General features: G+C 46.0%; 1 protein-coding gene across 1 annotated transcript in view; it reads left to right on the plus strand.

Moving 5' to 3' along the window:
* The window catches only part of LOC142557181 (lysosomal alpha-mannosidase-like), a 210,057-nt gene that overhangs the window by 105,971 nt on the left and 89,364 nt on the right, over positions 1-14,722 (plus strand). The gene's annotated exons all lie outside the window — the stretch shown is intronic.

Consider the following 14,722-nt stretch of genomic DNA (forward strand, 5'->3'; position numbering starts at 1 on the left):
AATCAGACGCGATAATCGAGCGTTCATCGTTTTCTCCGCTTGCAAAACCGAGTGCACTGCTGATTTGGTGAGCCGCGATTCTTTGTGAAGTTGAGCGTGCGAGTAGCTAGTTCAGTAGCGTTATTGTACACTCTCCAAGAACGCAGAATATCAGCGAGTCAAATGGAGGAACGTTTAAACGTATACGGTGGTTAGCTTTAGCATAGTTTGACCGGCAGCCAATGGGCTAATTTCTAGACCAACACCGACTGCGTATGGATCGGTCGCATTCACACAAGCAGCACAGCTCGACATACCAGCTCACGAGTACACTGGCTCTTACTCCTCACTCCCTAGTTTGAGCTTCAGCGTGTACCGGTAAATTTGAACGGACGTGAGCGTGAACGCGAGGATGAAAGTGTGGGCATAAATGGGTACCGGTAACTATCTTTCGAGAATACAAGCCTTTTAAAACACCATGCACAGTTTTTGAACCACTGTGTACAGTATAACAGACTTCTGACGAAGTTGCTGCCCTCAGGCCCCCCAGTTTGGCGTCGTCATCTACAACCCGGCCAGTGTTCGGGCCTCGCCGTACGTACGCCTGCCCGTGTCCACCGACAGTTCAGTCCTCCTGAGCGTCACCGGTCCAGGAGGCACCAAGGTCGAGTCACAGGTAACGTAGTCGGTGCCAATTCAGTGGAGCGACCCTGAGAGGGGCATTTCCGGTGCGTTCCAATACTCGCGGTAGACGGCTAAGTAGGCAGCTAAGCGATCATCCGCCGCCTTAGTTATAGCTTGACTTCTAAGAAAGCCAGCAAAAAAAGACAACTTCGTGAAGCCAGCATCGAAGTCAAACACGATACGGGCTGCTTTTCTGTCCAGACAAGACGGTGGCTGAGAAAAGTGCTTGAAAAATAGAGAAGGACTCTTGCGCAGAAGAAAACATTGTCACGCTTTTTTATGAGGTAAGTAAGCTACGTAGCGTTTTGTTTAAAGGTTCACACATGTAAAGTGTTAACATACAACAATAATGTGCTTTCTTTTTTCATCCTTTTTCTCCTAGATGCGAGGTGGTGTCAAGTCGCAGAGATGTCCTCTAAATCTGTTGCATTACTTGGGCTCGAAGCTGCTTTCTTAGCTATGAATGTAAACTGTTCCCTTGTGCTGTCTAAAACTAGAACGCACCCTCCGGAAATCGCGAATTCACATTGTGTAGTCATGACACAATGCTTTCATTCTTTTAACTCGGTTACTGTGCAGAGCCGTTACTATATGTGTATGTAAATTTTGTAAGCGTACTGCTTAACATCCCTGTCTTTCCCTTATACGTTTTCTCTCTCTTTCTCTCTTGTAAGCGTAGCAGGCGTGTTCGAATAATGACATGTCCGACTGAGATACGAATAATTTTTTATTATTATTATTTTCATTTCTACCCTGTACACTCGACACTCACGCCCGTAACTCTACAGGAATACCGATTCAAAACTGACTGCTTTGGGTGATTAGAGAATGGAATAGTCTCACAACATGTATAACTATAGTTGCAACAATATAAATCGTTTCTTTTCATTACTCAAAAGCTAGTTACGCGTTTTACAGAGATTGATTGATTGATTGAAAACTTCATTGTTCCACCGAGCTGGGGTGCCCGTCTCTTAACCTACACGCAGGTAGGGGAGGAGGACGAAGCAGTCGCCGCGCGTTACAGAGATGAACTGCAATTCTCTAACTGGTCCCGTGCACTTTTGTATAACATGCTCATCAAGTCCTGTATTACTGCTTCAATATTTTTTAACTAGCCATGATGCTAGAAGGGCCTTGCAATACATGCCATTTATTCAAATATGGAGAAATCATTATGCTTGAAAAACTTAAGGTCCTTTATATGCAATGCCTCATGGCTTCAAGTGCACCCAGAGAGTTGGTGCGCTAATCTCAACTAATCCATAAGAAGGGAGACATTCTAAAAAATCGGGAATTATAGGCCCATGATCTGGCTTTCAGTACCGTATAAAATATTTACTCAGATAATTTCCGACACAATCAGGGCAAAACTTGACATCAATCAGCCAAGAGAACAGGTTGGCTTCAGGAAGGGACATTCTACAATGTACCACGTCCACGTCATCAATCAGGTAATTGAGAAATTTGCGGAATAGGATCAACCTCTCTAAATGGCTTCCTTCGATTATGAAAAAGCACAGGATTCAGTAGAGATACCAACAGTCATGGAGGCGTTGCGTAATCAAGGAGTACAGTATGAATACGTGAAAACTCTGGGAAATATCTAAAAAAGTCCACAGCTACCTTAATTTTCCGCAAGGAAAGCGGGAAAATAGCTATCAAGAAAGGGTTCAGGCAATGCTGTTCACGACACGCTCACAAGAACTTTTCAAGCTATCAGACTGGGAAGGATTAGGAGTGAGGATGAACGGCGAATATATCGAACTTCGGTTTTCCAGGTGACATCGTGCTTTGTTCATTCACACAGGGGATTAATTGTAACAAATGATTGAGGACCTAAACCGTGAAAGTGTAAGAGTATCACAGCCCAGCACCTGCATTTTTGTCGCATAGCAAAGCAAGCAGAGCACGCGCCATACGTGCAAACTGCGCATCTCTGCCTGTTTCGTATTAAGTTAGAAAGAAGCTGTATACGACTTATTTTTGTACGTATAGTCGCATTTCTTTTACAATATGGTTATTATGTATGTTTCCTTTCTGCTTAACTCCCCCTTGGGATTTGCAGTACTTTTCAAATAAATAAGTAAGTAAATTTCGATGCCCAGCGAAATATAACGTTTCTGTTCAATCCGCCTGGCAAAAAAAGAAAGAAAAACAGGTTTACTGGCAATATTTTACGCATGCATATGATACCGTTCACAAGTAGAAATCCGATTAACTGAGGAGCTAATAAACAAGGGATAAGAATCCCGTTACCTGGCGTGCCACGACGACGCAGTAAAACTATAGGGACCATCCGGTCACCGGATGCTGGGTTGTGCTCGTCCAAAGAGTGAAGTGTGCCGCCGCACAGCACCGCACTTTGTTTTAAATAAACGAAATCGCAAGACTGATAAAATAGAAAATTTCTGTACCTAAATCGAGACAAGAAATTTGTATAAAGCAGCCTAAAAGTGAGATATTTATACGCAGTGGCGTGAAATTACTGCGCGGAACCATCCACGTACCTTCTCTCAGAAAACTCTATACCTCTGCGCAACGACTGTGGCTGCATGCGGAATTCATGACGACGCAGCAGAATGACTGGGAACAGCCCTCACTTGCATAACTATTTGACCCTTTAGACTACAACTGTTTTGTGACCTAATATTATGTGATCTAAGGATCTAATATTCCGCAAATTCGAACAGTGATTTCCAGAATCAGATGCGAATCAAATAGCAAGGGCTGTTTGATTCGTATTCAATTGGTCAAATATTCTCTTACCCCTAGAGCGGGCTTACATACATATAAACAGTTGAAATCATCTATACCCGGCAGCTACCTGGAATTCCTGAAATATTTACCAATTGTAGAAAGCAAATGCTGCGAGTTAACGTTGACCACACTTCTGTAATGAGCTTAACAGCAGTGATGACATAGACATTGCTTTCATTTCTTTAAAGAAGCATATTCATGTGATACACTTGTACAAGAATTTGTTAAAGGTTCCAAGAGATTACTTTTTCTCCGCAAATTTTTATACATCAGGAATTGTGCTTTGACGTGTGTGCACACTATTCATATTATGTATATCTGCGGTCCTGAATATTCCGATAAAGCAGTACTTCTACCCTCTCTCTCTCTCTCTCTCTCTCTATATATATATATATATATATATATATATATATATATATATATATATATATATATATATATATATATATATCAAACTCTCTCTCTCTTCTTTTTGAGCTGCTGCCCCGAGTTGTCAGTTATGGGGGTGGTGGCCGGCTCTTTAGGTTGCGTAGTTTAGCAGCTTCTATGCGCTTGCTCGTTCCTTTCTAATGAAATAAAATAGATTTCTAATAGAATAAAATAGATAAAATAGATTTGATAGAGTCGAAAGTGGACGTGGAGGAGCCCGAATGGTGAGACTAGAAATGAAATCGACTTCATACTCTGCGCGAACCCTGGCATCATACAAAATGTAGACGTGCTCGGCAAGGTACGCTGCAGTGACCATAGAATGGTAATAACTCGAATTAGCCTAGACCTGAGGAGGGAACGGAAGAAACTGGTACATAAGAAGTCGATCAATGAGTTAGCGGTAAGAGGGAAACTAGAGGAATTCCGGATCAAGCTACAGAACAGGTACTCGGCTTTAACTCAGGAAGAGGACCTTAGTGTTGCAGCAATGAACGACAATCTCATGGGCATCATTAAGGAGTGCGCAATAGAAGTCGGTGGTAACGCCGTTATACAGGAAACCAGTAAGCTATCGCAGGAGACGAAAGATCTGATCAAGAAACGCCAATGTATGAAAGCCTCTAACCCTACAGCTAGAATAGAACTGGCAGAACTTTCTAAGTTAATCAACAAGCGTAAGACAGCGGACATCAGAAACTATAATATGGATAGAATTGAACAGGCTCTCAGGAACGGAGGAAGCCTAAAAACAGTGATGAAGAAACAAGGAATTGGCATGAATCAGATGTATGCGTTAAGAGACAAAGCCGGCAATATCATTACTAAATGTATGAGATAGTTCAAGTGGCTGAGGAGTTCTATAGAGATTTATACAGTACCAGTCGTACCCACGACGATAGTGGAAGAGAGAATAGCCTAGAGGAATTCGAAATCCCACAGGTAACGCCAGAAGAAGTAAAGAAAGCCTTAGGAGCTATGCAAAGGGGGAAGGCAGCTGGGGAGGATCAGGTAACAGCAGATTTGTTGAAGGAGGGTGGTCTGATTGTACTAGAGAAACTGGCCACCCTGTATACGCAATGCCTCATAACCTCGAGCGTACCGGAATCTTGGAAGAACGCTAACATAATCCTAATCCATAAGAAAGGGGACGTCAAAGACTTGAAAAATTATAGACCGATCAGCTTACTGTCCGTTGCCTACAAAGTATTTACTAAGGTAATCGCAAATAGAATCAGGAACACCTTAGACTTCTGTCAACCAAAGGACCAGGCAGGATTCCGTAAAGGCTACTCAACAATAGACCATATTCACACTGTCAATCAAGTGATAGAGAAATGTGCAGAATATAACCAACCCTTATATATAGCTTTCATTGATTACGAGAAAGCGTTTGATTCAGTCGAAACCTCAGCAGTCATGGAGGCATTACGGAATCAGGGTGTAGATGAGCCATATGTAAATATACTGGAAGATATCTATAGCGGCTCCATAGCCACCGTAGTCCTCCACAAAGAAAGTAACAAAATCCCTATAAAGCAAGGCGTCAGACAGGGAGATACGATATCTCCAATGCTATTCACAGCATGTTTACAGGAGGTATTCAGAGGCCTGGAGTGGGAAGAATTGGGGATAAAAGTTGATGGAGAATACCTTAGCAACTTGCGATTCGCTGATGATATTGCCTTGCTTAGTAACTCAGGAGACCAATTGCAATGCATGCTCACTGACCTGGAGAGGCAAAGCAGAAGGGTGGGTCTGAAAATTAATTTGCAGAAAACTAAAATATTGTTTAACAGTCTCGGAAGAGAACAGCAGTTTACGATAGCTAGCGAAGCACTGGAAGTGGTAGGGAATACATCTACTTAGGGCAGGTAGTGACCACGGATCCGGATCATGAGACTGAAATAACCAGAAGAATAAGAATGGGCTGGGGTGCGTTTGGCAGGCATTCTCAAATCATGAACAGCAGGTTGCCACTATCCCTCAAAAGGAAAGTGTATAACAGCTGTGTGTTACCAGTGCTCACATATGGGGCAGAAACCTGGAGGCTTACGAAAAGGGTTCTGCTGAAATTGAGGACGACGCAACGAGCTATGGAAAGAAGAATGATGGGTGTAACGTTAAGGGATAAGAAAAGAGCAGATTGGGTGAGGCAACAAACGCGGGTAAACGACATCTTAGTTGAAATCAAGAAAAAGAAATGGGCATGGGCAGGACATGTAATGAGGAGGGAAGATAACCGATGGTCACTAAGGGTTACGGACTGGATTCCAAGGGAAGGGAAGCGTAGCAGGGGGCGGGAGAAAGTTAGGTGGGCGGATGAAATTAAGACGTTTGCAGGGACAACATGGCCACAATTAGTACATGACCGGGGTAGTTGGAGAAGTATGGGAGAGGCCTTTGCCCTGCAGTGGGCGTAACTAGGCTGATGATGATGATGATGAATTTTAACAAGTCCACCCAAACAGACGCATCCGCCTCACTTCCTTGCTCATTGCTACCGCTTCTTTTCGGGCCTCTTCGAGTGCAACTGCTTTTGATTGAAATTTTACTCTTTCTTTCACAATAGAAACTTGCGGTGAATGGTTAGCGCTAGGTTGCACTTCTTGTGCTCTTCGAACTTTTCCGCTTTGTTTGACATATATATCGATCACGTGTGTGTGTGTGTGTGTGTGTGTGTGTGTGTGTGTGTGTGTGTGTGTGTGTGTGTGTGTGTGTGTGTGTGTGTGTGTGTGTGTGTGTGTGTGTGTGTGTGTGTGTGTGTGTGTGTGTGTGTGTGTGTGCGCGTGTGTGTGCGCGTGTGCGTGCGCGTGTGCGTGCGCGTGTGCGTGCGCGTGTGCGTGCGCGTGTGCGTGTGTGCGTGTGTGTGTGTGTATGTGTGTGTGCGTGTGTGTGTGTGTATGTGTGTGTGTGTGTGTGCGCGCGCGCGCGTGTGTGTGTGTGTGTGTGTGTGTGTGTGTGTGTGTGCGCGCGCGTGTGTGTGTGTGTGTGTGCGCGCGAGTGTGCGTGCGTGTGCGTGCGTGTGCGTGTGTGTGTGTGGTGTTTGTGTGTGTGTGCGTGCGTGCGTGGGTGTGTGTGCGTGTGCACGTTAAAGATCCTCCTCGTGATTAAAAAACTAATCCGGAGTCCCCTCACTACGGTGCACCTCGTAATGAAATCGTGGCTTTGGCACGCGAAATCCCGGAATACAATTCGATTCAATTCAACAAATTTAATTTGTGATTCTGAATCATTGAGTTAATTAGTGCAGTCGATTATGCATTTCGATTTCTTGTGCGAGTAATGTAGTGCACGCTAAGCAATCCAACTCAAGGACTACAATTGCGCCATTTTCCAGGGGCAATTAAAAATATTATGTACCGTCTAAAAAGAAAAGCCATACGTTACCACAAGTGTGTCAGTCGCAGCGCTCCTTTAATTAAAGCCGTCTCCGGCTTCTACTTGATTTGATTGATTGATTGATTGATTGATTGATTGATTGATTGATTGATTGATTGATTGATTGATTGATTGATTGATTGATTGATTGATTGATTGATTGATTGATTGATTGATTGATTGATTTGCAGCGGCTGTTGGCAGGCCACCTACTGAAAGACCTGGAACCAGTCACTCTGGCAGCGAACCAGTTCCTTCCGAACGCCACGCGACAACACTGGCCGACGGCGAGGCCCGGTCTACAGCGACCCCACGTGGAGAGCATACGAATAACTTCTCCCGAGGTTATGATAGTGCCCAGCACCGGCGACAGCGTAGTCAGGCTCAAGCCGCGACAAATAGTCACGTTTCTGGCTACCGTAGTCGACGAATGACTTAGCGCGCGTGAAAAACGCGTAGCATTAAATGTATTGATGTTATACGTGTGTATTTATGCCTACCATCACTCGCGAATATTGAAAGAGTAGATTAGAGTGCATTATCGCCTTCGAAGGGAGCGGGCTGCGCGCACAATTTTGCACGCGAAAGTATGCACTAAAATCAAAAACGCTGATGGAAATAATTATCACTCCTCACATACATCTTGGAGCACGTTTGCTCAAAGGCTTCCTGCTAGCTTTAATAACATGTGTAAATTTTTCTAGTAAACCGACTTGAAGAAAAGAAAGCTAGCTGTTTGCTATCGGTGTCAGTATGTCATCACGCAGTGTGTCTGCTCCATTCATTGCTTTTGACAAAGTTTTACAACAGACATTCTTCAAGTATGCTGGAGAGGAAATTGTTGACGTTGTGATGTTTGACGTCCACGTAGATAGTTCCCGCATGTAGTCGGCATACTGTAAGCTTGGAAAAACTCACAGAAGCAAGAAAAGCTGTTCATCCGCCCGGTTACAGTACACTTAATTGTTCTGATGATGCAAAATCAAGTGAAATTAAATGTTGAATTAACGAAAAAACTGGCGCCTGATGGGGTTATTTTACGTGTGAAGTCACATAACCTTGTTACAACGCCCTGCGGGGCCCATTAAAAGAAAGTTAAGGTGGTAGGATGATGCTTATATTTTTCTTCCCAATTATAGAGTTCTCACAGAATTTGTGTTTAGTTCAGTCCGTCATGTCCCGTTCTCTCATAAAAGGAACTAAACTGACATCTGAAACCATGTGCAGATATTAATTATTTTCTGCAAACATTGTAACAACCAAAAAGAAAAAAACGATATAGATTACTCACTGAACACGGCAAATCGAACGTTCCACCAGCAGCGGTTCCGTTAATCGTGTAGCAAAGTGGTTGCGCTAAGCGATACTTAGCACATTGGAGATAAATGGAAGCATACTGAGTATACAGTTTACCCGCCGCTATATCTTTCTTTTTCTTTGCCTCCGCAGGATCGAACTGAATAAACAAAAGAAAATCAAAAGCGAGTACAAATATGCGCATCGTAACTGAGAGCACTATGTACGCATATCTGGCACACTTATGTGCATGCAGAACGAGCATCGTTCATGAACAGTTATGAAAAGTTTGTGAACAGTTGGTATATGATCAACAAAAAAATTTCTCGAGCGGATGGCACGCAGGAAAAGTACAGACACAGCACTGCATCCAACTTGCTGTTTATACCTGCATGCCGTCACCCCGTCGCCAACGAGATCTAGCGAAGAATAACTGTACCTTAATGACAAAAAGTTGGTGTTATTTTTACAATGCAAGTAATATACCTGACCTCCTTCTTTTGGTATTCTATATGACACGAATGATATGGACGACGCTTAGAATAGCTGAAATGCAACCGTGCTAACGACATTTCCTAAACAACGTGTCCGTGAGCACGTTCTGAGGATACATCACACAAAAGGAATTGTAGAAAGTGCAAAAGGTGCTGTTTTAATGCGGTCAGCATTCGTAATTAGGGTACTTTATGCGCCCTCCTGGAACTGACTCTCTGACTACCTGTCAATTTCTTTAACCGTCTTTCCGCCGGCCTTGGTATCTGGGTAAACCACGATCGTATAGGTAGCGCACCGGGATGCTATCTATTCGGAGGGAACAGGGTTCCAAACCAACCGCCGGACCAACCTGTGTCGCTGGGTACGTGGCACTAAGTACCTACATGCCACTCTTAAGCGAGCCTCTCTGACGCCATGGGTCACTTGGGTTGCGGCACAGGGTGTGTACCACTCTTGAATATTTTTTTCTCTCTGACGCAGGATTGGAGCACTTAGTATGTGCTACTCGATCTGCGCTGCTTCTTACGGAACCTCTTTGATACCAACTAGGGTCACGTGGTATGTCACGGTAGGTTTGTGCAGCCCCTCAATGAACCCCCTCTGACACTAACTCAGGTAACTATAGCACGTGCCCATTGGTATGTGCCGCTTTACAATGGCAAAAGTCGTCCTTAAGATTGTCAGGTGCTCGGCGGAATCGATCCCGCGCCAAGCGCGGACTTTGAGGCGGCGTCGCTAGAGGGCAGTAGCGTGTGCATTAAGGAGTGTGAGAAAAGATGCCGGCTGCATACTTGTTTCGCCATCGGCAATACACGGTGTGTCACTACATTGCTTCAGTGCTAATCGCAATAACACCGAGATTCAGTGTGAGACTTATCCTGCCAAACTTTTTTTCTTTTTTCGTAAGTTTAAGCACGTTTAATAAATGTGCTTTATTGCTGGACTGTTTGTTTGTTCGTTTGTGTGTTTGGTTAATATCACTTCATGTTATCATCCTTTGCTCATTGGACAATCTATTGCGCGCGGATATGATGCTGGCGATACACAGTGGCCAACATTTCCAGTTTTATAAAAGAAATCACTCCCTCAAGGCAACATCTTGGGGGGAGCCCAAGGTATGGGCGCATTTTCTTTCGGCCTCAAATTTCCGCCTGAAGAGATTTCAGTGCGAGGCAGGGCAAACCCACGTATCACACATCACAAATCACTTCGTCGAACTACAATGTCGGTAAGCGTAGAGGACACTAGCCCACACATTTCACATACGATAATTCTGGTACAAAAGGGTGGTACAATAAGCGCCTTGAAATTTACGACAATGTGACAATCCCGGAGGCCATGCTTTCGAAACCCGTATTAGTTTCGGGCTACATATTCATGATGCTGTCATATTTACGTAGTTACCACCGAAACCTACGCTAAGTTTGCCCGGAAGCCACGGATTGGTAACGTTTCAACTTGAGTATTTGCACAGCGCGAACACCGGTGCTTTCACTGTCGCGACTGTGGTTGCGCACGTCTTTTTAATTAGTGCAAAATGATGGTAAAGCATAAGACCCAGCTAACTAGAGAAATTATTGAGGCTGAAATGATAAACGCTGGATAACATGTGTGTTAGCGCAGCTTGCGCTGTACTGTCAAATCATGCTTGAATTTCCTACTGGGTTTTAAACCAAATGCCAAGCATGGCATGCTTCACTCATGACAGTTGATATATATCGCCGTAGTTATCCTTGTATATTAGCCTTTCGCCTTGCTTCCTTCTTGTTTTGCCAGTGTGTATATTCAGTTTTTTTTTTTCATAAATCTAGTTGGAAGTCGGCGCCCTTTCACCCTGCCTGTCCCTTTTCCTAAGTATGTGTGCGCTGTGAACATATTCAAGCTACTAGTACATGCATTCACAGAATGCTTAGTCATGAACGAGATAGCGGAATAGCGACAGATATTGTCACCGGGGCCTTCCTGCCCTATAGCACTCGCTTTCAGCGTCAAGGTGCTCAGAAAGACGAACCTCGAGCTTGAAGGACAAGGCGCTGGCAAAGCGACGAAAACGTTCGCAAAGACCTTATTGCAGTATCCGCATGATACAGAGCTGCGCGCGCTTCCTTTTTTTTTTTTTTTTGCTCCCCCTCCTCTCCGCTCCATTTTTCTTTTCAGTATGCCAAGCGGCAGATCCTTCGAATTAAAGAGAAAGAAAATGTGCAGAAACCATCGATGAATATTGTAAATATAAGTAATAGCTGGAACGAACGAACGAAACGAAACGAAACGAACGAACGAACGAGCGAGCGAACGAGCGAACGAACGAGCGAACGAACGAGCGAACGAACGAACAAACGAACAAACGAACAAACGAACGAACGAACGAACGAACAAACGAACGAACGAACGAACGAACAAACGAACGAACGAACGAACGTTTTCCTTGCCGCGTCGGAGCAACGACCAACCATGAAAATGGGGGAAAGAGGCGAAGATACATATTCGCTATAAAAAGTATTCCCAAACTTAAGCAGGAGACACACGGTACGATTCGGCGTCCGATCCGACGTGCGGCGCCGCATGCTCCGGCATGCGGCATACGACGATTCGGGGCACACGGTGCGTGCATCCGAAAGATTGAGCGGCGCGTAAGCTCCGCCCAGATCCAGCCCCCCAGCTCGACTTCATAGCCACGTCGAGAAAGGCAATATAAACAACTCTGCACAACACTGCTTCGCTTTACACGAACACTGTCAGTAAAATCGTGCCCCTGCAAGTGACAGAACACTTCACGACGGCGCGCTGTCCACTGACGACTCCGCTAACAGCCAGCGATAGGGCCGGTAGGCCTAGCTAGGCCGACGGCGCTTACGATCCAACCCGAGCTCGTCGAAGAGCGCTTATGTTTGCCAAAACAATTAATACTGTACACTTAGGTCGCCCATAATTAAATACAATTGGTTTACTCGACGCAGTCGTTGCGAAGGGCAAACGTGCAAGCGAAGCGAGCAGCGTCACTCAGACGGTCGGTGTGGGATGTCTGCCCGCGAAATGCTCTCGCGTCGCGGCTCCCGATCTCGCCAGTAGCTTAGTGCTAGTGTACTAGGCGCTGCTTTGCAGACCAGGCACATGTTCGAGATAATTTCACTTAACTGGTAACTATTTCTTGTCGGAAACAAACTGCAGCAGGCAAGGGAAAAAAACACTGCGAAAAACCGGCCAGCCAGCGCCGCCTCCGTGGAGGGAACGTCGGAGAACGTCACATGCCAGCCGCGCTGCCATTGGCTGTGGCCAGACGACGGTGCGGTTGCCGGTCGCGTCGGACGATGAAAATCTGCCCGGTTTGCCGCACGCCGGACGTCCGATCCGGCGCTTCGGCACGGCAAAACACCTCGATTCCGGCTGCCGTTCCGGCTCGTCGGACGCCGGATCGGACACCGAATCGGACTATGTCTCCCGCTTTAAGCGATTCCGCCGGCTGCTCCGAGCTCACGGTAACAAGAACAGGCTCTCGCAACCGACACCGCCCTATTCCGAATCTCAAGAAATTTTTTTCTGCGATGCGCGTGACGTCCTTTTCGTCCGTTGCAGCATTTCCTCTGCTGTGGCCTCCGAGCTGCATGCAGATGCACTCTGACAGTCCGAGTGATGCATAAAACCGCATAAAAATTGGCAAGATTCAATTCTGCGCAGTAGTGGTTTAATTATCTCTCAGAACGGTTCCACAGGCTTCTTGGGGCTTTCTCAAGGAGGTCGACGTGTCATTTTCCTTTTTTGTTTTTGAAGGTCATATTCTGCCTGGAATACAATTTCACTGCTAGTCGCACATCAACTTCTGCTGCACTAGCAGGCGCACGTTTTCCAGATCTGTCCCATCGTGCGTTTTTTTTTTTTCGTCTACAGTTGAAGTCTGGAATTCATTACAGGGCAACATCCGTTCACTACCACTGAAAAAATTCACGCAAGCTTGTTTATACATGTTTGTACGTTTGTTGTTCATCCCACTCGTGCAATAGCCCCATTGAGGCTTCAGTATAAATAAATAAATTAATTAATTAATTAATTAATTAATTTTGGTCGGCCACATCAAGACAAACTTAGGTGTATTCGCGGAGCGTGTCGACCTGCTAGAGTTGAATACCTTTCTCTTTAAATAACATTCAGAAACACTTTCCGTTAATACCTGGCTAAACTCGAAGGGATGCTTTGCGTCATAGCCAATGAATTATCGGCTCTACCCACTGTTACGTTTCGCCTACGACGCGCGGTATAGCCGGCGCGGATGCAACGGACGCCGGGGCTTCGTTCAAAGCGGCGGACATTTTGGCCCGTTCAGCGCTGCCGCAACGCCTCCCGCCAGCCAAGCGCGTCCAGGCATGTTTCAATGCCACGTGTCTTCGTGTGTGCATGTTGGTGCCCACGCCTGTCAAAGCGCGGCAGCCGGGGAGAGGAGCTCCCCAAGTGTGAAGCGAAGAGGTCTGAACGGCGCCGGCCCGGCGGATGCGTCACCTTCTAGTCTCAACGTGCCCGAGCGGCGCCGTGACGGGTGACCCCTTCCAGAGCCGTTCCTTCTTGCCCTCAACTCCGAGAGTATAAAAGCAGCTGCCCCCCGGACGCCAAGAGAGGCTCCGATTTCTTCTGTCGAGTAACGTGCTCTCCACTTCGGTCGACCTGACCGCCCGCTGTTTTGCGATGCTAGAATAAACAAGTTGTTCTGTTAGCAGTCGACTCATCCTTTGCCGGGACCTTCGGATGCTTCCAGTTGTGCCCCAGGCCGCCAGGCCAACGCTACCCTTGGGGCTTGCGACCCATTTGCAACAACTCGTGCCAGCGGTGCGATTGCAACACCACTTGCCGAGACCATAGATAACTGTTTTTTTCGGGAGGGGGGAGGCGGACAATCTCCAACGATTGCTTCGAAACGATACAGATATGATGCCATACCCCACTGGATTAGGTGTCTACCCTTTAGGGATAGTGGCAGTCCGTCCTATGACGTGGTTGCGCTGTAGGGCCTACGCATTCTCTCGCGATCTGGATTGTGCAGTCGCCAAGCCGGAAGCCCGCGATCTAGCAGATCCCGTTTTTCGCGAAAGTGCACCTCATGCAAGAAGTGCGTGCACTCTGCGTAGAAACTTCCGCCTGACTGCGGATGCAGTGGTTGGACACACGTGTGTGCGCATCTGAGTTTCCAGTGTGTCGCGGTGTTCGCTCTGTAATATATTTCCAGTTTTGTTTACCACGAAATTAGGGCGGGCTGGGGGAACTGGAGCGATAGCAGAGAGGTTAACACGTCAGACTTCTGGCTGCGCATAGTCGCATGGACCCGAGTTTGATTACCTTCGGTAACAATGTGCGAAGTTTCTTCTTTCTTTCTTTTTTTTTTTCTTTTTTTGTCCCTGTGACGACGGTGAGATGAACGTTTATGTACGGCCTGATGACGACGGCATAACGGCAAGTGCTGACACAGCTAACCGACTTGTGAGCTTCTAACCGCAGGTAAATGAAAAAGAAAAGGACGGCAATGCACCACTACCTACAGACTATCACAAATCACTAGAGGTAATTCTGATGCTAGTGTCTACGGGAAGCTTCAAGTGTGACCCTTCAGCCAACATGGAAATGATGAGCAATGCATGTAATTGCCTGAACGTCGTCCTCCCGGCTTCAAGCGCCTTTGGAAGTCGATAATTATCGACAGAGTAGTACTGCGTTG

The sequence above is a fragment of the Dermacentor variabilis genome, chromosome 9, assembly GCF_050947875.1.
Source record: "Dermacentor variabilis isolate Ectoservices chromosome 9, ASM5094787v1, whole genome shotgun sequence".
Classification (NCBI taxonomy): domain Eukaryota; kingdom Metazoa; phylum Arthropoda; class Arachnida; order Ixodida; family Ixodidae; genus Dermacentor; species Dermacentor variabilis.